The sequence below is a fragment of the Oryctolagus cuniculus genome, chromosome 12, assembly GCF_051225735.1.
Source record: "Oryctolagus cuniculus isolate XC-2025 breed Fujian yellow rabbit chromosome 12, ASM5122573v1, whole genome shotgun sequence".
Classification (NCBI taxonomy): domain Eukaryota; kingdom Metazoa; phylum Chordata; class Mammalia; order Lagomorpha; family Leporidae; genus Oryctolagus; species Oryctolagus cuniculus.
In genome coordinates, this window is record NC_142878.1 from 6,474,385 (window position 1) to 6,496,476 (window position 22,092).

Consider the following 22,092-nt stretch of genomic DNA (forward strand, 5'->3'; position numbering starts at 1 on the left):
TCCAATGCGTTACACCACAGCAGCACACCCTTTGTGCTAGCACGCCATGACACACCGACTCCTCCAGTTGCTTCTCCTACAACCTGCCAAGGTGGGGGTGCTCTCCAGCTCCCCAGCTTTTTCTGGGTCACTCCAATACACCAGCCTCTGCCCTGCTGCCCTCACAGCTCTTCTCACACCTTCTTTTCTCACTGATATAGTTAATATAATATATACTTAATACAAAATATATTTTATATATTAAAGTATATACACATACGTATATATTTGTGTATATATATATATATTTGAAAGGCAGAGTGATAGAGAGAGAGAGGACTTTGCTCACCTGGACGACTCTCTAGTCTGTTTCCTCTTCAGTCCATCCGTTCACTGTGCTTTATTGTTTAAAATGACACTTATTCTTTTTATTTATTTTATTTATTTATTTCTTCTTTTTTATTTATTCTTGTAAGTCTATTGCCTAGAATAGTGCTTGCTCTATAGTACACAAGTTTAGTATACTGCTATATAGTACGTGCTAATTGTGCGGCAACTGAAAGGTCATCAGTTTAGAGATGGATGCATTAATATACACAAAGTTGATGCTCCTCTGAAGTCTGTGCTGTGGGAACACTAACCATACGCTTACCTCCTCTGATCCTAAGGGCTCCTTTTTTTTTTTTTAAAGATTTATTTATTTATTTGAAAGGCAAAGTTGCAGAGAGAGGCAGAGACAGAGTGGACTTCCATCTTCTGTTTTTTTCCCCAAATAGCCACAACTCAGGCTGATTAAAAGCCAGGAGCCAGGAGTTTTTTCTGTGTCTCCCACATGGGTGCAGGGGTCCAAAGAGTTGGACCATGTTTTGTGGCTTTCCTGGGACTTGAAATGGTGCCCATATGGGATACTGGCGCTATTGCCCACTATGCCACAGTACTGGTCCCTAATGGCTCCTTCTAATGTCTTGTCATTGTGGTTGAAACCATGGATGCAATAGAGAGACTTGAAGCTGCCTCCACAGCTCAGGATACTGCTCAGGCTTTGCCTGCTGCCTCTCAAACTCCTCTTGACTTTGTTATACTGTGAATCTGGATTTTTTTTCTCTCAAGTCAGATGATCTGTTGACAGGTCAGAATCCTACAGCCCAGCCTAGGAAATACATTCAGACATGCTGGGTTTAGTTATTACATGTCTTTCTGAATGGCTTTTTTTTTTTTTTTGACAGATAGACAGTGAGAGAGAGAGACAGAGAGAAAGGTCTTCCTTCCCTTGGTTCACCCCACAAATGGCTGCTATGGCCGGAGCTATGCTGATCCGAAGCCAGGAGCCAGGCGCTTCCTCCTGGTCTCCCATGTAGGTGCAGGGGCCCAAGCACTTGGGCCATCCTCCACTGCCTTCCCGGGCCAAAGCAGAGAGCTGAACTGGAAAAGGAGCAACCAGGACCAGAACCTGGTGTCCATATGGAATGCTGGTGCCGCAGGTGCAGGATTAACCAAGTGAGCCATGGTGCCGGACCCTGAATGGCTTTTATACTATGGAGCCCACTTCTACTGAGTTTGAGAAATGGGAAAATTCACTAGAGTTTTTAACTCCTCCTTATAGTGTCCCAACATTTGCTTTCATTGATTGCTATGCAGTCATGCTATGGGGTCCATTTCCAATGTTTTACATGCAATTATTCCTTATTAGGCCATACCTGGGCACATTCTTTCTTTTTTATTTTTTAAAAAGATTTATTTATTTGTTTTGAAAGTCAGAGTTACTGAGAGGGACGGAGAGTGAGAAAAATAGATAGATAGAGAGAGAGACGTTTGCAATGGCCAGTGCTGGGCCAGGCCAAAGCCAGGAGACAGGAGCTTCATCTGGTTCTCCCACATGGAAGGCAGGCGCCCAAACACTTGGATCCTATTTTGCTGCTCTACTCTTGAATAAATAAATAAAATCTTAAAAAAAAAGAATATAAAAGTCACATAGAATCCCACTAAATAGATCAATATTTACATTTTGATATATATCATTCCAGATATTTTGTATTGTGTATTTTGCATAATAAAGACTATATAATATTTAAGATATTTGATCTCAGAAGGAGAACTTATCATATATATGAATATTTGAGCACCATTTGTACTGTGAGTCCTACTCAAAGATGATATGAAAAGGGGCTAAGTGACAGAAATATCTGCCATGGGTAAAAATTTCAAATTGTACAGTTTTCAAAAACTGAAGAAATGATTGTACGCTGTGAAGCTGACACTTCAGAAAAGCATTTTTCCAGCTCCTTGGCAGTGAGATTATGCATGCTATCCTCCAGGTAACTTTGCTTTAATGTGAGAAAAATAATTTTTTTTGGCATAATGATTCTCTTGGCATGTTTTCTGAAGTAGATGAGCCATTGATAGACTGTTGTTTTTATTAGATATTATTTTTTTCAGAAAATTATAAGATGCATTATATTTTTCAAAAAGTTAAAAGGAAAAAAAAGTCTGGAGTGTTGATGATTACCTGATTTCCCAGCTAACAAACTACCTACTGATGACAAAGTTAGTCTGATCTGTTGAGTGCTGTTGACAGATGCAAAAACAATTTCGAATGTACTTCACAAAAAGAATATTTTTAACGCCTTTAAACTTGTCAGCCAGCTTAACTCTCCTCCCAAATGGTCCCATGAGGATTCTTAGCTTGGCGACCACAGCCTACTCCTGGGTGATGGATCCAGGAATATTCAAGACCTAGTTATCAACAATTGCCAGTACAAACAACACCATGATGGAGTGGACAGTGCCATTGTCTGAGAGCCAGGAGGCATGGGTGCCTATCTAGGGTGGGTGATCCAGGTGTCATTTTCACTTTTGTATCCCCAGGACTTCATCCAAACTTGGTTCAATATATACTTATGGAAATATTTGAGTCTAACAAGATGTCATTGTGAAGTGCCTTTCATATTTTATTATCCTCTTTTGAACAATGAAATTAAAGTATGCTGGTTGTAAAATTTCAAATTGTACAGATATACTTAGTGCAAAATACCCATTTAATTGACTTAATGTGAGTGTTTAAATTTCACTACTTTCATTTTAGTTCTGCTGATTAACTAGAAGATATGACCCTGAGAATTCACCATCTTTTACCTCTGGATACCCAACTTCACCAGCAGGATTTGTGGAGAAGCCCACTGGCCTTTGAATCCCACCTCGGGGTTTTGGGTCAGAGAATGTCCCACCATCAAAACAGATTGGAAACTGGGCCCAGCTGTGTGGTGTGAAGACACACAACTCACTTTTTTTTTTTTTATTTGACAGGTAGAGTTATAGACAGTGAGAGAGAGAGAGACAGAGAGAAAGGCCTTCCTTATGTTGGTTCACTCCCCAAATGGCCGCTATGGCCAGCGCTGCACCGATCTGAAGCCAGGAGCCAGGTGCTTCTTCCTGGTCTCCCATGCGGGTGCAAGGGCCCAAGCACTTGGGCCATCCTCCACTGCCCTCCAGGGCCACAGCAGAGAGCTGTACTGGAAGAGGAGCAACTGCGACTAGAACCTGGCGTCCATATGGGATGCAGGTGGAGGACTAACCAAGTGAGCCAAGGCGCCGGCTCCCTCACTTGTTTTCTGACCTCAATTTCCCACTTGTGTAAAACCTCCTTTCTTCAAAAGAAAAAAAAAATGTTTTTCAATCAATGTGTATCCTGGAAAGAGCATAAGAATTTCTTAAAAAGACTTGACAACCCAGTTGGCTATAATCACTTAGGTGGTTCCCGGATTTTCTGCAGATGCCTGAATTTTTTCTTTGACTTTTGATAAATGAGATAAGTAGTTTTTGTGATAGAAGTTGTACTAACTAATTAATTAATGCAGCAGGCTCATTTCAGGTTTGGGTTTGCTATACTAATGTGTTCAAGGTTGCTTAATATAGAGGAACCTGGGTCAGTGGCTTAATGGCTTGCTCAAGGTCACCCACCCGAAACTGGCACTCAAGTCTCCTGACCCTCAGACAGTGGCACTGTTGACTTTATCATGGGACTGTTTGCACTGGGAGTAGTCGATAACTAAATCTTGAACACCCCTGGATCTATCCCAAGGTCTCTAACGTAGCTGTGATTATAAGAATCCTCATGGAACAATTTTGGAGAAAAGATATGCTTGCCAAAGGTAAGTTGGCCTAAGGTTGTGAAAAATATTATTTTTGTGAAGTGCATCCTAAATTTCTTTTGTATCTGTCAATGCCCAATATCCTGGACTGCTTTTGTCATCAGTAGGTATAGTTTATTAGCTGGGCAATCCGATGAAATTCTTTGTGTTATCCTTCTTCTACCAATTTCCCTGGGACACCCAATTCAACAATATTCAAGGGAGTTGTTTATAATATTCTGTAATGCATTCGTCTTGATTTGTAGACTCAAATAAAAATTTAGTTCAATTGAAAATTGAGAAATTATAATGTGATGAAATTTGTTTTGAACAAACTGTGTTAGGATGTGCTGTGAGAGTCTTTGCCATGGTCTTTGCCTTACATTGATTTGTTAGAGAGACAGGTGTGTCCTTGGAAGTCAGATGGACTTGGATTGGACCTTCCAGCTTTTTCATTTGGTAGGCATGTAACAGAATTTTCCAGCTGTATTAGTCCTCAGATGCTTCATCCATAGTGGGAGAATAATGATAGCTGTTTCAGGGTTACAGTGAGCATTAAGTGAGATACAGTTCGTAAAATTCTTAGCACTGTTCTTCCGTGCAGTATTCACTCAATAAACAGTAGCTGCTAATAAGTAACAATAGGTGGCTCTATAGTGCCAGTAACTAGTGTCAATATAATTAAGTATTAAAATGTATGAGACAATTCAAACTACTGCAATGTACTGTGGAGACACTGGTGGAAGTGTGCCCTAGACTGATTACTGACCTCCTGGACAATTAGAATGGGATTTATGAGGTGAATGGGTTACTGCTGCCCTCTTTGGTAATGGAATATTGAATCTTCCAGTCTCCATTATATCCTTCTAGTATCTGAAATTTACAGAAGCTAAAATATAATTAAATTCAGTTAAAATCATTCTTATTATTTGCCAGGCAACGCAACCTCCTACTCCGCTTTCAGATGGTTAATGCCCACAATACCCATGGGCACTCATTGTGTAGGTTTCCTCCAGTTTGCTCCATAAGAGTATTTAGGGATGACATTGGATTCATTGGTTGGAAGTCTTGCCTCAGGCCTCGGAGCCAGATACACCACAGTCACTTGAGTATGCGATTCTTTAAAATCTATCATCTTATTTACCCAATAATTTTAAATTTTTGGTAAAACATTGCTAATCTGGTAAGTGTTCTCAAAAATTAGGTGCTCTCAAAAATACAGACCTGAGTACCTGGTAATTTAAAAAGCAAAATAACTCAGGATGTCAAGAAATGATTCCACCCAAATACAAAGATTTAATTTCATCAGGGAATTTCTAATTAATGATGTTTGAGTGTGTTTTAAATTCCCCAACCACATTTGTGCCATCCCTACTCACCACTTGGGGAAGGTTGAAGCCGGAGGGCACTTTTTAGATGAGTACTAGGAGCCACGTTTGTGCTGAATGGAATGGCACCAGCAAATGCAATTATTGCAGAAAGGAGACCCTGCGTCCCCAGGATACTGACTCCAACTCGGTTATGGTATCCCATCCATGTTCCTTTGTTTCACTGTGTTAAATTGCGCTACCAAAAGGCTGACGCAAAGTGCGAAACAAAGTTGTCATGTAGTATTCCCCTGGACAATCAAAGAGGCATTCTCTTGCTTCCACGAGGGTGCTGCTTAAAACTGACATGCACAACGATTTTTTCCAACCAAGGATTTCAACCGTAGACAGGAGGCTGCCTTGACTCCAAAACTCCACTGGACTGATGTTTCCATTGCTAACCTGGGTAGGATGCATTCATTTCACCCTGGGATTCCATTGTGCGAGAGATTATTTCTGGAAGGGGTCTTGGCGTCCTGGGGGAGCTGACTCCACCCAGCAGGGTGAACAGCTCATTCCTACAGCTCAATTTGCTCACTGTAGGGTTAGATTTCTATTTTGGCTGACAAGAGTCTCTGAACCCACCCACTATGCTGGTTGCGTGAAGGATTTCTCCTTAAGCTTTGTGGTGACTTGCAGGAAAAGAGGTTGTCATAAAGATTAAATGGGCAAAAAATGTGCATTGTGATGCAAGTACAGACCATAGGAAGTGTGTCTGCGCATGCATCGATGCTGTAAGCATCTCTACAGAAGTGCATTTTGGAAACTGCGACTTCTATAAATTTAAACGTCTGTAATTTTTGATTCAGAGACTCTGGCTTTGTGACACTATAAATTGTCCTTTTTAAAAATGATTTATTTATCTGAAAGTCAGAGTCACAGATAGGGAGAGACAGAGAGAGAGATATACATCCTCCATCCACTGGTTTACTCCCCAAATGACCCCAACAGTCAGTGCTGGGCCAGGGTGAAGTTAGGAGCCAGGAATTCTTGGGCCATCTTCTGCTGGTTTCCCAGGCACATTAGCAGGGAGCTGGATCAGAAGTGGAGCAGCCAGCACTTGAACCAGTGCCCATGTGGATGCCAGCACTGCGGACAGTGGCTTAACCTTTATTCAATGCAAATGTGTTGTAAAATGCTTAGATTCAAGTGAAGTTTAATTATATAAGTAATGTTTATGTTCACATGGACTTTTAATGATATTTCAGAAGAAGGAGTCCTTTTAAAACAGTCTATGGGGCCGGCACTGTGGCGTAAAGCTACTTCCTGCAGTGCCGGCATCCCATATGGGTGCTGGTTCGAGTCCTGACTGCTCCACTTCCAATCCAGCTCTCTGCTATGGCCTGGGAAAGCAGTAGAAGCAGTAGAAGATGGTCCATGCCACCTTGCACCCGCATGGGAGACCCTGAAGAAGCTCCTGGCTCCTGGCTTCAGACTGGCCCAGCTCTGGTCATTGAGGCCATTTGAGGAGTGAACCAGCAGCTAGAAGACCTCTCTCTCTCTCTGCCTCTGCCTCTCTCTAACTATGCCTTTCAAATAAATCAATAAATCTTAAAAAAAAAATTCTAAGACTGGCAAATTGTGGTGGCTTCATAAATATTGGGTAACAAGCAATCCCAAGATACAGAGAATATTGAAATGTCCATGGCACCAGGATTGTGGTGAGTAATTACAGGTTTCAATGCTACTGTGGCTTGGAAGTATAAAAATGCAATTAAAATATTGTGAGTGGGAAATAGTGTTTAGAAAATACTATTTAAGCATATATCTGTATACTACAAAAAAGTTCATCTTTAGATTATTGGTAAGAGTTGATAATGACAAAGGAAAACTATTCAGTGCCTATAAAATCTACCACTTTCCATTTGCCCAATACTATGTTTAAAAGATGGTACAAGATCAGCCAGCATATCTTTATTATTTTATTATTTTTTATTTTTTTTTTATTTTTTGACAGGTAGAGTGGACAGTGAGAGAGAGAGAGAGACAGACAGAGAGAAAGGTCTTCCTTTGCCATTGGTTCACCCTCCAATGGCCACCACGGCCAGCGCACTGCAGCCGGCGCACCACGCTGATCTGATGGCAGGAGCCAGGTACTTCTCCTGGTCTCCCATGGGGTGCAGGGCCCAAGCACTTGGGCCATCCTCCACTGCACTCCCTGGCCACAGCAGAGAGCTGGCCTGGAAGAGGGGTAACTGGGACAGAATCCGGCACCCCGACTGGGACTAGAACCCGGTGTGCCGGCGCCACAAGGCGGAGGATTAGCCTAGTGAGCCGCGGCGCTGGCCTCAGCCAGCATATCTTAAAAATTGCCCAAGATGTGGAATCTCAGATTCAGAGGCACAGACACCACGTGTCCTAGAAATCCTGACTTCACAGATGGGATAACACCGGGAATAGGTATTTTTAAACAATTATTTATTATTTATTTATATTACTATTTTTTAATTTAAAGGCAGAGAAACAGAGAGAGACAGAGTGGGGAGAGATCTCCAGCTCACTGGTTCACTCCCCAAATGTCCCAACAGTCAACACTGGGCTAGGTGGAAGTCAAGAGCCAGAAACTCAACTCAGGTCTTCCAAGTACTTGAGCCAACACCTTCTGCCTCCCAGGATAGCATCAGCGGGAAGCTGGATCTGAAAACCAGACACCTCACTATGGGATGCAGGCATCCCAAATGGGATTGAGCTGCTGCACCACGTGCTTGTCTCAAGGGAGCAAGCATTTTTAAAGAAAGTGTTAATAAAGGTGATTCTCATGTGCTGTTATGCTCAATAATTCTGAGGCTTGTCTTTTGCCATCAAAAATTAAGTAAAACAAAACAAAACAAAACAGTGCAAACCAGGTAGTTCAATATAAAAAAATAAGTTCTTATGTTTGTATAACAAAAGACTTTCAGTGGCTGAGAAAACCTACTGCAGGTGCTCCTTAAAATAGCAAGGCAGTAATTTATATGGCCAGTAAGAGGGGTTTGTTAGAGTGTTGTGGCATGAGTGGTGTAGCTTCCTGTGTTTTATCATTTTAGAAAGCAGTAACTGGTTGGGTATTGCCTGGGTAAGCTATTCAAGTGTTTGAGACCTTGGTTTTCTCCTCTGTTGGGATGAAGTGGATCTCCTGACTCCAACCAGCAAGGATTCTAGAAGTTTATGATAAAGCAATTTTTAAATGGTGGGAAAATGTCAAGTAGTGGCTATCTTTACCTAGGTACATGCTAGAAGAAGTCAGGAGAGGATGTCTCTATGTTGAAGAGAAGATGACTAAAAGAAAAAGGAGGGTGCTGGCGCCGTGGCTCACTAGGCTAATCCTCCGCCTTGTGGTGCTGGTACACCAGGTTCTAGTCCCGGCCGGGGCACCGGATTCTGTCCTGGTTGCCCCTCTTCCAGTCCAGCTCTCTGCTGTGGCCAGGGAGTGCAGTGGAGGATGGCCCAAGTGCTTGGGCCCTGCACCCCATGGGAGACCAGGAGAAGTACCTGGCTCCTGCCTTCAGATCAGCGTGGTGCGCCAGCCGCAGCGGCCATTGGAGGGTGAACCAACGGCAAAGGAAGACCTTTCTCTCTGTCTCTCTCTCTCACTGTCCACTCTGCCTGTAAAAAAAAAAAAAAAAAAAAAAAAGAAGAAGAAGAAAAAAAGAAAAGAAAAAGGAGGAGGAGGACGAGAAGGAAGGGAAGAAAAAGAGGAGGGGGTGGGTATCAATATATTGAGCACTAATTATATGCCAGGACCACAGGTGAACACATGATGTAGATCATTTAAGTTTTATTAAATATTTATTTATTTGAAAGATAGATAGAGAGAGAGAGAGATATCTTCCATCAGCCGCTTTGCTCCCCAAATGGCTGCAATAGCCAGTTCTGGCCAGGCTGAAGCCAGGAGCCAGGAACTCCATCTGGATCTCCCACATGGGTGGCAGGGGCCCAAACACTTTGGTTTTCCCAGGTGCATTAGCAGGAAGCTGGTTTGGGAGCAGAGCAGCTAGCACTCAAACTGATGCTCATCTAGGATGCTGGCATTGTAGGTGGAGGCTTAACCCACTGTGCCACAATGCTGGCCCTAGATTCTTTAATGTTAATCTTCATGCAAACACCAAGAGGTTAGGGAAGTCCATTAAAGGAGAAAACCGTCAAAAAAAAATTAAAAAAAATTAAATAAAGGAGAAAACCAAAGCATAGCAAGTTTCAGCCAGCTCCTAAGGACAGATGTTGATCAGAGGCAGAGTGGGAATTTGAACCAGGAGTGTTGACTTTGTGCTCTAAACCACAGTACAAAAATACCTACATTTAACAATACATACAGGATTTGATAACTGTAGACACCACTCACTGCCCTCTTCAGATAATACTTACTTTGAAAGAAATTCGTAATTGTTCCCTGTAATTTCTCTTCTTCCCACTTCCTCTCTTGAAACTCATAGCTATGGGAAAAGATAAGGTTTGAAAAGCACGCTTCACCTGGAGGCTTTAGCAACATGACCTTAAGTGCCAATCACGTAGGAGTGCACCTTGCTGCTCAAGGACTTCTCAATTTTTTTCTCCATCTGTGAGATATTACTTAGCATGATCAGATTCTGGGCTTGTTAAAAGTTTCACAAGTTCCTTTTTGAGAATTTTTGAAATTAAGGCCCAAATGATTGAAGAACTCAAGACATTAAGTAGCATGGACATCATTAAAGAGAAAGAAATTATTATTTAATTAGATGACTGCCCTCTGTATTGTTACTTTATTTTCTAGTTCCTTGCAAATAGGCTCCCTGCTGTTTGCAGTTTCTGGCTATCTTTCTTCCCTTCATTACTAATTCCTTTTTACCCCTCTAATCAGTCCCAGTGTCGAGCATTTGTTTGGAAGCCTGGTTTTGTTGGGCATTCCCTTTTGGATTCCAGGGTGACTAGCAGATCTAGGCGAGGACTCAGCCAGTAGCCAAGGTCAAGGGTACACCTTGTGAACACACAGCCACGTCTCACCCACAGTTTTATGCAACTATTACACTTCAGGGTCAAGGTTCGTTGGGAATTTCCATAAATCTGATGGGTAATGTGCCAAATGAGATTAGAGAGGGCTTCTCGTGATCATGGTCAAATGAAAATATCTTATGTTAATTTCCTAGTACAAGCTTGAGGCAGGTAGTTAATACTTCTTTGTGAAGAACTAGAGACTCTCACAGGGAGGAAGCCCAAACTACAGTCAAAATTGAGAGATGAAGGAAGCAGGGTGTCCAGCAGAATCTTCCTGACAGGCCTGCATCTTTTTCCTTATACTCCACATTATCTGCTGACGCCTACCCTAAGTGTTACCCTAAAACACACATTTCACTTAAGTCAATTTTAAGAGTTGTATTTATATAATTCAGTGTCAACACATTCTTTATTTTGTTGCAAAATAGAAAACCTAGCAGGACAAAAGAACATTAGCAAATGGAGGGGTGTTTACAGATTGAATCTTCAACTACTTACCCGTGTACACATTTTTTTCTTTTAAGCCTCGACCTGAATCAACCCAAATCATCAGAGTGCATTTTAAGCTATCCATCTTGGAATTGACACAAAAATGTTGGCTCTACTTATATTTGAAAACAAGACAGCATTAATATTTTAAGGCAATTGCAAGAGGAGGGATTTAGAAAACAGACTTGACAGTTATCTCTGGCCTTCTGGTAACCCAACTCAGCTGAGAACACAGCTTCCCAACCTTAGTCCCGTACTGTCATTGAATATACTAGGAACTCCCTCAATGTAAATAAGTTCAAAAAAGCAAATGCAGTAGAATTCTCATCACACATTTATAAAATGGGGACTAAAATGGCAGGGGCGTAGTTGAGAAAGGGAAATGTGCGTGGCATATAGTAAGCATTTGGGAAAGGTTGGTTATTTTGCAATCCTATGAACATATTTTTTTTTACAAAGGAAGCCCGATCAGAGCATTTCGAAGTTTTTTTTTCATATTTCTACTACTAGTAATTATTTATTGATATTGATTAATTGTAGTTTGAATAAGAGCATTTTGGGTAAATTATGAAGACATGGCTTGCAAAGTCTCAGAATTTGGACTTAATCCAATAGAAGATGGGGACTCATAATGGATAAACCAGAAATTGCTAAAAAGAAAGTGAGGGTCAGGAAATTAGCAGTCAATATGCCTACAACTGGCTCCTGAATCCAGATTTCCTGCTGGTATGCTCACTTGGAGGCAGTAGGTAACGGCTCCAATAATTGAGTCCTTCCAAAAGACAGAAAGTAACAGATGCTGGGGAGGACATGGAGAAAGGGGAACACTTATACATTGTTGGTGGGGATGTAAATTAGTATAGCCACTATGAGAAACACTATGGAGATTTCTTTAAAAAACCAAGAAATAGACTTACCATATGGTCCAGCAATCCCACTACTGGGTGTATACACAAAAGACATGAATGTGTTATATAAAAGAGATTCCTGCACGATCATGTTTATAGGTATTTTTCACAATAGCCAAAATTTGGAATCAAGCAAAGTGTCCATAATTAGATGAATGAATAAAGAAAACATGGTCTATATACATCACGGAATATTATTCAGCTGTAAAAAAAGAATGGAATTTTACCATTTGTAGCAAAATGAGCACAACTGGAAGACATCATGTTGAATGAAATAATCCTACACAGAACGACAAATACTGCGTGTTTTCCTTTATATGTGGGTGATAGAATTAAAAATAAATAAATAAAGAAATATCTGTGTGTATCAGTATTGCTGCAAATATAGTTTTGTAAAACTTTATTTTATACCTTTGTCAAACCAATGGTGCACCATGCTGATCCGATGGCAGGAGCCAGGTACTTCTCCTGGTCTCCCATGGGGTGCAGGGCCCAAGCACTTGGGCCATCCTCCACTGCACTCCCGGGCCACAGCAGAGAGCTGGCTTGGAAGAGGGGCAACCGGGACAGAATCTGGCGCCCCGACCGGGACTAGAACCTGGTGTGCCGGCGCCCCAAGGCGGAGGATTAGCCTAGGGAGCCGCGGCGCCGGCTTAAAGATTTATTTATTTATTTGAAAAGCAGAGTTACAGAGAGAGAGAGAGAGAGAGCGATCGAGCTTCTAGCTGATGGTTCACTTCCTGAATGGCTGCAACAGCCAGACCTGGGCCCACCTGGAGCCAGGAGTCAGCATCTTCTTCCAGGTATCCCACGTGGGTGCAGAGGCTCAAGCACCCGGGCCATGTGATGCTTTCCCAGGCACACTAGCAGGGAGTTGAATAGGAAGTACAGCAGCCAGGACTTGAACTGGTGCCCATATGGGATGCCGGTGCCATAGACAGTGGCTTTACTCACTACCCCACAGATCCCACCCCTATGCTACTAAAGTTTTAATGATCTGTGATTACTTTGAAATTTCTGTACATGGATGACATGGTCATTTTTCCATCCAGTTATTTTTTATAGCCTTTGTCTATACTCCCAGTAAACTAGGGTCTTTTTTTTTTTCGTGACTTGTTTGGGTTCTTATTTGATGAATCATTAAGTATTTTTACTGTAATGTAAATTTGAAAGATGTTATCTCAAAAATCAAGCAAAAAGAAAAAAGAGGGAGGGGGCTGAGAAGGAGAGAGGAAGAGGGAGGGAGGAAGGGAGGCAATATCGTTATATTCTGAGAATTAAATCTATGTACTATATTGAATCTGCTAAAAACTAATTAAAAATAAAATGGAAAAAAACCCTGGATCCTTACTTTCCACATAGGAGACCTGGATTGAGTTTCTGGCTCCTGGCTTTGGCCTAGCCCAGTCCTGGCCATTATAGGCATTTAAGAGGTGAATCAGTATATGGTAGTTCTCTCTCTCCTCTCTCTCTCTCTCTCTCTCTCTCTCTCTCTGTGCGTGTGTGTGTTTTTCTTCTTCTCAAATAAATAAATAAAAATTAAGATGAGTAATGTAGGAATAATAGGGTCTCTACACGTGGATTCAGGCTGGAGGAAATGAAGCCATAGGCAAACTCCAGAGTATGGCAATAGAGGTAGTAGATGGTATTGATGGGTAGGTTTAATCAGGAGGTACATGACAGAGTGCTTGGTGGCTTCATAGGTGAGTGAGAGAGAAGGTATGCCCACCATGTAAAATCCTGGCAGCCAAAAGAGTGGCAGATACCAGTAAAGATAAGGAGAGGTTTGGATAAGAATCACCATACCTCAAGTAGGGCTGAGAATGGAGAGAACCGAGCTGAGAATCACCTGAATAACTTGGCAATGGATGTCGGGTCAGTTGCCTACAGGTGGGCAGAATACAAGATAGACTAACATGAAGAGAGGGCTTCCTTCGCAGGTCCCCTTACCCAGGTGTTCAGGGACGCTGATAGTGCTGGTGTACACACAGCTCTTCTGTGTTTGGTCCTCAGGTGTACTCGCTCAGTAAGTACAGCATCACAATGGCAGAGTGGATGGCAGAACTAGGACTCCTTGGTAATCAGCAGGCCAAGATAAAGGCGGGGGGCTGGCCGGGAGAGCCTTCCTGAGCACCTGCTGCGTGCCAGGCTCTTTGAAGGATGCCTAGTACACATCCCTTCATCTGATCCTGTACCTGATGAGCTGTCTGCCCTACATCTGACCTCACCCTTCTTTGGGGATGTCTCTGTGGTGTTGGTTTGGACCTGGTTTCCACTAGGAATTCTGAAAGGATCCAGTCCCCTTCCCCTTTCTCTGTCAGCCAGGGGTCTGTCCAGTGCATAGGGAGTCATGTGAAGGCAGACTCACAAGTGCGGATTGTTAGGGTCGATGTCATAGTTGTGCTACACATTGGGGTCAATGGTCCGAGGCTGGTGTGGCAAGTGAGATCTTCTAGTGGGACTAACTGGCCATTTACAGGCCGGGGTTCTTTGCCTAACTTTCCATGTTTTCCTCAATCCCTGATATTTAAAAATATTCCCTGATATTTTCCTGAATGTTCACTTTCCATGTCAATCAGCCAATATCTTTCTCTTATTTACCATCAAAAATCTTGACTGGAATAAATGCTTGTGACGCCTCCCAGTGTCTTATTTAACTCAGCGCATTCTTACAAATGAAGAAACAGAAATTCAGAGGTTAAGCAACTTGTGCAAGATCAGAGGGCCAGAGAGTGGTAGAGCCAGGGTCCTATGTCAGGTTTTTCCTGCACAGGCCATCATGTAAGGAGAGTCCAGACCTAAAGCTTAAAACATCCTGAGGACGTCATGAAGTCATTTCATCCAATAAGCAATGAGGTTCCCTCAACCTCAGGATACGCTTAAGCAATGCTATACTTCTTTTAAAAAATGGAGGTTTGTGATATAATTTTTGAAAGTCAAGTAAAACCTGTTTTAAATTTTTAAACCGATTTCAAGGATGAATTATTTGAAAACTTCAAGGTAAATTCTTCAATTATTTGTAGCAATCGCTTACCCAGAATGCCTCTGTCAAAGAGCATGCAAATTTTTCATCCAATAAACAAGAGGAAGCATTCACACACTCACAACTTCTTATGAGAGGAATGCTTTGCCAAGCACAGGTCCTTTCCTGAAGCTCCCAGGGTTGAGTAGGAGCAGGGAGGTCCCGGGGGCTCAGCTGGGCAGAGCAAGGAGCCAGCCCGTGTGCCTGCCCTCAGCTTCTCTCGACCCAGCATGTGTCATGTTCCCTAACCCTCACGTGGTGACTGGGCCTGATTACACAAGATGCCATGTTCCCTAATCATATCAGTCGCATCGCTGTGAACGGCGGTGACAAGGGTTTGAAGGGAGATCACAGCTGTCTAATAAAAAAAATCAGATAAAGCGACAGTGTAGCAGGCAGGAGTTCATCCCTCGGACTGTGTGATGGGGTTTTGCCCTCTTTCTAAGTCAGCTTGACCCCTGCCTGCCTGTTCTCTTGTCTGCAGAACCCAAGTCTCATTATGACGGGAGTCGTGCAGGTGTGGCTCGCACACCCGGGCTTGTTGTTTGTTCTGCTGGCTCAGACTCCGGGTCTGTGAAGTGAACATTGTCACTTTGGTGAATTTGGAGCTTGTCACTGCCAGCATTGAGACAGCTCTTGTGCATCAAAGGAAAGCCTGGGCACACCCCTCCCTGTTCCTCTCTGAAGCGGCTCTAAACTTAAGACACCACCTCTCTATTTTGCCACTCCGTTTTTAATCTGTCTTCAAAGAGAAAGCCAACTGTCTTGAATTAAACACGAGGCAGTTCTTGAAGTCATGTGTGATGAAAGTGATTAAATAATTAATTCAAACAAAGGTGATTTCTGAGTCAGGTTGGGGGTCAGAATAAAAAAAGAAGTCTTGATTTAAAGCAGCATTTACTCAGCACGCTACGGGGAAAATATTTAATATGATAGGAAATTACCATGTTGGAGACTGTGAACCTGTGTCTCCCTTGCTTCCGCAGTTCCCAGGACTCTGGCCTCTTGCTGCTCATAGAACAGATCAAGGCTGCTCCCCTCTGCCCCAGGGCCTTTGGACCTCCTATGTACTTCCTTTGTTAGAAGATGCTCGTCCTCAATATTTATACGCGTCTCTATTCTCAGGTCTGTAGATCTCTGTCCAATTATTAGCTCCCTAACAGTCCCTCCCTGACTGTCCTAGCTATAATCCTGTCTCTAGCCAGTTCCCTCTTTGTATTTCTTTATGATAGCTTTTTATGGCTTGGCATTTGTCAGTATTAACTTTTTTTTTGTTTTATTGCCAGTCAAAACACCAGGATGTAAACTCTACGAAGACGATATTTTATCTGCTTTTTCCTCTGCAATCTCTCCAGCACATGGCACAGCACCTGGCAAAGTGTGTGCAGAAACATTCAGTGAACAAATGAAGGAATGAGTGAACCTCAAAGCTTAAATGTTTCAACCTTTTCTGAGATCAAAATAAGCTCTTAGAAATGCTCTTGACAGCAAAAGACAATTACATATACATGTGAATGACAGAACTTCCCCACTAGAAAGATAAATTCGGATTGAGGCACAAATTGAATTCTTTTTAAAGACATATTTATTTGAAAGAGAGTTACAGAGAGGGAATGGGTGCATACAGGCAAAGAGAGAAAGCTTTCATCTGCTGGTTCTTTCCCCAGATGATTGTGACAGCTAGGGCTGGGCCAGGCAGAAGCCACGAGCCAGGAACTTAATCTAGGTCTTTCACTTGGATGAGGGGCCCATGTGCTTGGGCTATCTTACATTGCATTCCCAGGCACATTAGCAGGGAGCTGGATCATAAGTGGAGCAGCTGGGACATGAATAGGCACCCATATGGGATTCTGGCATTGCAGGCAGCAGCTTAACCCGCTGCGCCACAGCGCCAGCCTCACACATTGAATTCTTGAAAAAGAAAACAAAGCAGAATGAATGCATTCTGTGGGCCTTTGAAACAAAGTATTGGACTTTTGAGAATGCTTTTTTAAGGGTCAAGACATGTTTATCAGAGGCATGTGGGGCTTCTGTTTGGTGATGGACTACATCCAAGGAGAAGTCCACTTCCCCACCTGTTATGCTGGGTGTGTGTGTCCAGTTTGTAGCAAGTTATCTATAGCAGAAAGGTCTTGAGCCAATGCTTGAGTATAACTGACAGCCAATCTGATGGAGACTAAATTATGCACGTGAGCCTGGCTGCACCCAGCTGCCTAGATGAACTGTGTACAATTGTTTGGTAACCCCTTGACCCTTCACTTGTCCAAAGTGGCAAGTGTGTAAGTGGGTTTGTAATGGTAATTATTAGGAACATCTCAATACTCTTTTCTGAACTGTGCTATCTCTAGACAACTTGGTGTATGTTTCCAAGAGCCCCATCCTGGTGATAAAACGCCCAGACCCAAACTTCTCTCTCTTTATCAGATACTCCGACCAGGCAGATAAGGCTGAGTTACAGAGCTAGGGCACAGGCCTCCTTCCTTTAAGGAAGTCATCCGAGTGATATTTTGTTCATGATACTGACCAGCAGAAAAAGTGTGGGAAAAGCATACATAAACAGTACTCGTTTATATGCAGAAATCAGCTCATTTATATACAGAAATGAAAATTCAGATCAGTTTGATATCATAAAACCGTGGTTGTAATTGGGTGGGCCTGGGAGCAGGGCACTTGGGGAGAAGCAGGAAACTGAGAGACTATATGTATAGGGTATGGGCATAGCAATCAAAATGCCTAAAGGGTGGCTTCAAATTCAGGGTGGGTAGAGAGGTCTCATTGTGCAGGAGGCTGCGGTTGGAGCACAAGGCAAAGCTGAGCCTTGCTTTCATGGACAGGGAGGGGATGGGTGGCAGTCTCTACCTAGAACCCTGGCTTTCAGAGCAGAGGAGAGGAAAACTCAGGATAAGAGGGAGAGCCCCAGTTGGCAGGAGGGTGCTGAGGGTGAGGATGCCATTTCACGGGTAGCTGAAGGGCAAGTCCAGGAAACAAAGGACAGCAATTGGTCACATTTCGCTAGAGCCAGCAAGCGGTGGGGCTAGAAAGTGTGAGCAGGAGGCCATGTCCACACAGGTGACCGCATCTGGCTCTCGAGTACCCTTGGCTTTGAGGAGTGGGCTAATTCCTGTCTGCACTAGCTGGCAAAGCCCTTTCAAGACACAGCAAAGGTAATGCATGAACAGATACAGCATATTAATCAAAACAGCTGTTTGAATTGGATCCACAGGTAACTATTTCCTATGATGATTTGCAATTTTTGGTAAATATTTGTGATTTTCTTTTTAGTGTAGGATGACATGCAATAATGAAATAATTGGGTTTACATATGTCACGGTTATCACTACAAATACAATTATGAGAATAATTAAAAATTTCAAGTCCAATGAATAAGCTTTCTTTCAAAATCCTCTGTCTGTAGGAGTATTTCACAGGGGAATGGTGTGGTTGGAGAGGACCAGAAATTGCATGAATGTTGTGATATATAGAGACATAATTGCTGTCAATGTAAGTGATGTGGCTTCGTGGAGTAAAATAAGATGATTGCTTAGGGTTTTCCAAAACCTCCTAAAATTGCTTCTATACCACATGTAACCACATGTGGTATAAATAAAATGTGAGTCAAAGGAATGAGGAAAGATAAACATATAATTAAAAACAGCTCAGTAGATACTTGGGCTCATTCATTTCAATGATGGCATCTGCAGTTTATGGAGCGGTTATAGACCAGCAATATATCGGCGTTGACTACATGCCATAAAACACATCAGTGCAGCCGGGGCCCGAATTATTATACACAAACAATAAATCCATCCTGTTAACAGGATAAATATGATAACTGTTGATAATGCTGGAAAGTGGCAGAATGTGATCCCTAAGTAAATAGTTCTGCGTTCTTAAGAAACAAAGATTACTTAAGCTTTTAGTGCCTCCCATGACTTCCGTTCTCTTATCTGTAGCTGAATTAAAAGACAGATTGTGGCCTTGAAAGCATCTATGCTAATCACTGTTTGTGAGTCTAATAAAAGACATCAGTCCAGCCATTTATTTGTGAAAATGAAATCTTCATATTGTGAAGGTCAGTTTTAGTTGAAGTAGTATAATCAGCAAAAGTCAAGGTTCTTTTGCCATTAAAACTGCTCATGGAGCAAATCTTTGGTATTGTATCCTTCACCTTGAATCCTGTCCTGTTTGTAAAAAAATAGCAAATACATGCCACAACATGATGATGATGCAGTCTCCAAGGCTTTGTGTTTTCTCTAGGAGACAGTTATACAAACAGATGGAAAATCTCTTATCAAACATTGTTAAATGCAACCCACCTGATAAAATACACCTGACTGTGTGCAGGGAGTTAGCATTTTCTCAACCATCATCTCATTCTGTCCTTTCAGAAATGGAATATTTTTCCACTATGGTTTGCATCAGGAGTTACAGTTAATAAGGGCTTTCGGGTGGCGTGTCAAAGAAACTCATTTCACGCATGCTTGGTATACATGAAGATGTGTGCTAGGTATCATACTCCTCTGTGTGCAAAATTGTTCTGTGTTATGCTGTACTGAAGGAGGAAGCAGACAAGCAGGTTAAAATTTTCTCAAAAACTCATCATTGTTTTATTTTTTTTTGCTGCTGCTGCTTCTCCTTCTCCTGCTTCTGCTTCACTGAGACCCAAAGCTTCATCATTCATTAGGAGAATTGCTGTTGAAGAAAAATATACCATCATGGTAGAGCTTATCATTCTTAAAACTGGTATCTTTTTCAAATATGACACTTTATTTTGCCATGTATGTAGAAGCTTAATTAAAAAAAATCTCTATATAGGCATGGGTGGAGTTTATGTGTGTATCAGCTACCTGACAGGGACTTCAAAAAGGTCATGGGATATGAAATTAAAAATGAGCTTATTTGGGTGCAAAATATTGAAATTTGCATAGCTTTTTCACAGCACACATCTTCCATGAACATTTTGAGGACCCCCTCAAGTAAATTTTCTCTTTGAAGAATTTTAAATTAATTTTGCTAAAATATAATTTACATATAATAAAATCACCAATTTTGAGACAGTTTGATGGGCTTTGGTCAATGCATACAATCATGCAATAGTCATGACTATCACAATTTAGAATATTTCCATCTTACCAAAAATTTCCCTCATGCTCAGTAACTAATCTCTCCTTATGACCTGTAACAACTGTTTTTAAAAATACAGTATGGGGCTAGCACTGTGGCATAGCGGATCAAGCCACTGCCTGCAGTGCCAACATCTCCCATATGGGTACCAGTTTGAGTCCTGGCTGCTCTATTTCCAGTTCAGCTCTCTGCTCTGGCCTGGGAAAGCAGTAGAAGATGGCCCAAGTCCTTGGGCCCCTGCACTCTTGGAGGAAGCTCCTGGCTTCTGGCACTGGATTGGTGTATCTCCGGCCATTGTAGCCAACTGGGGAGTGAACCAGTGGATGGAAAACCTCTCTCTCTCTTTCTCTTTCTCTCTCTCTCTCTCTTTCTCTGTGTCTCCTCTCTCTGTGTAGTTCTGACTTTCAAATAAATAAATCTTTAACATATATTTATAATATGTATTTTCATTGTGTTTACCAGTATATTTCATTACATATATACATATATATGTATACACACATTTATTTAAAGATTGGGCAGTTACTGGAGTGGAGAATGGCCTTCTTCCAACCTCCCCCCCCGAAACCTTTTATTTAAGGAACACAAACTTCATGCATTTCATAAATAAGGCTTTAGGAATATAGTGATTTTTCAGACTGTACCTGCCCTCTCATCCACATTCCCACCCTTCTTCCTCCTTCCTCTCTTATTCCCATTCTTATTTTTAATAAGATCTATTTTCAATTAACTTTATACATATATGATTAACTCTATACTAAGTATAGAGTTCAACAAATTGTATGAAAACAACATCTGTTGCTCAACAGTGGAGGCAAGAGCTGTTCAAACTTATTGCGTCTCAAAGTGTCAATTTCACTTCTACAGATTGCCTTTTAGGTGCTCTATTAGTTATCACAGATCAGGGAGAACATATGGTATTTGTCCTTTTGGGACTGCCTTATTTCACTAAGTATGATGTTTTCCAATTTCATCCATTTTGTTGCAAATGACAGGATTTCATTTTCTTTTTACTGCTATGTAGTATTCCATGGTGTATATATCCCATAATTTCTTTATTCAGTCTTCAGTTGATGGGCATTTGGGTTGATTCCATATCTTAGCTGTTGTGAATTGAGCTGCAATAAACATGGGGGTACAGATCATTCTTTCAGATACCAATTTCATTTCCCTTGGATAAATTCCTAGGATTGAGATGGCTGGGTCATATGGTAGGTCTATATGCAGATTTCTGAGGTATCTTTATACTCTCTTCTACAGTGGCTGGCCCAGTTTACAGTCCCACCAACAGTGGATTAGGGTACCTTTTTCCCACATCATCACCAGCATTTGTTGTTTGTTGGATTCTGTATGAAAGCCATTCTAACAGGGGTGAGGTGAAATTTCATTGTGGTTTTGATTTGCATTTCCATGATGGCTAGTGATTCTGAGCATTTTTTCATGTATCTGTTGACAATTTAGATTTCCTCTTTTGAAAAATGCCTGTTTAAGTCCTTTGCCCATTTCTTAACTGGGTTGTTTGTTTTGTTGTGTTTCTTGATCTCTTTAAATATTCTAGTTATTAATCTTTTATCAGTTGCATAGTTTGCAAATAATTTCTTCCATTCTGTTGGTTGCCTCTTCACTTTGCTGAGTGCTTCTCTAGCAGTACAGAAGCTTCTCAATTTGATGTAATCCCATTTGTCAATTTTGGCTCTGATTGCCTGTGCCTCTGGGGTCTTTTCCAAGAACTCTTTGCCTCTGCCAGTGTCTTGCAGGGTTTCCCCAATGTTGTCTGGTAATTCGATGGTATCATGTCATGGACTTAGGTCTTTGATCCATCTTGAGTGGGTTTTTGTGTAAGGTGTAAGGTAGAAATCTTATTTCATACTTCTTCCTGTGGTGATACAATTTTCCCAGCACCACTTGTTGAAGAGACTGTCCTTACTCCAGTGATTGATTTTAGCTCCCTTCTCAAAGATAAGTTGGTTGTAGGTGCGTGGGTTGATTTTTGGCATTTCTGTTCTGTTCCATTGGTCTACTCATCTCTGTTTGGATCAGTACCAGGATGTTTTGATTATAACTGCCCTGTAAAATGTCTTGAAATGTGGTATTGTGATGCTCTGGCTTTGTTTTTGTTGTATAAG

General features: G+C 41.8%; 1 non-coding gene across 1 annotated transcript; it reads right to left on the reverse strand.

Annotated features, from left to right (window-relative positions):
- Positions 1–19,494: 19,494 nt before the first annotated feature.
- On the reverse strand, positions 19,495–19,564 carry LOC127484030 (small nucleolar RNA SNORD56). Its single transcript, XR_007910811.1, has one exon. It is a non-coding gene; the product is annotated as a small nucleolar RNA SNORD56 (small nucleolar RNA).
- Between the last annotated feature and the right edge of the window lie 2,528 nt (positions 19,565–22,092).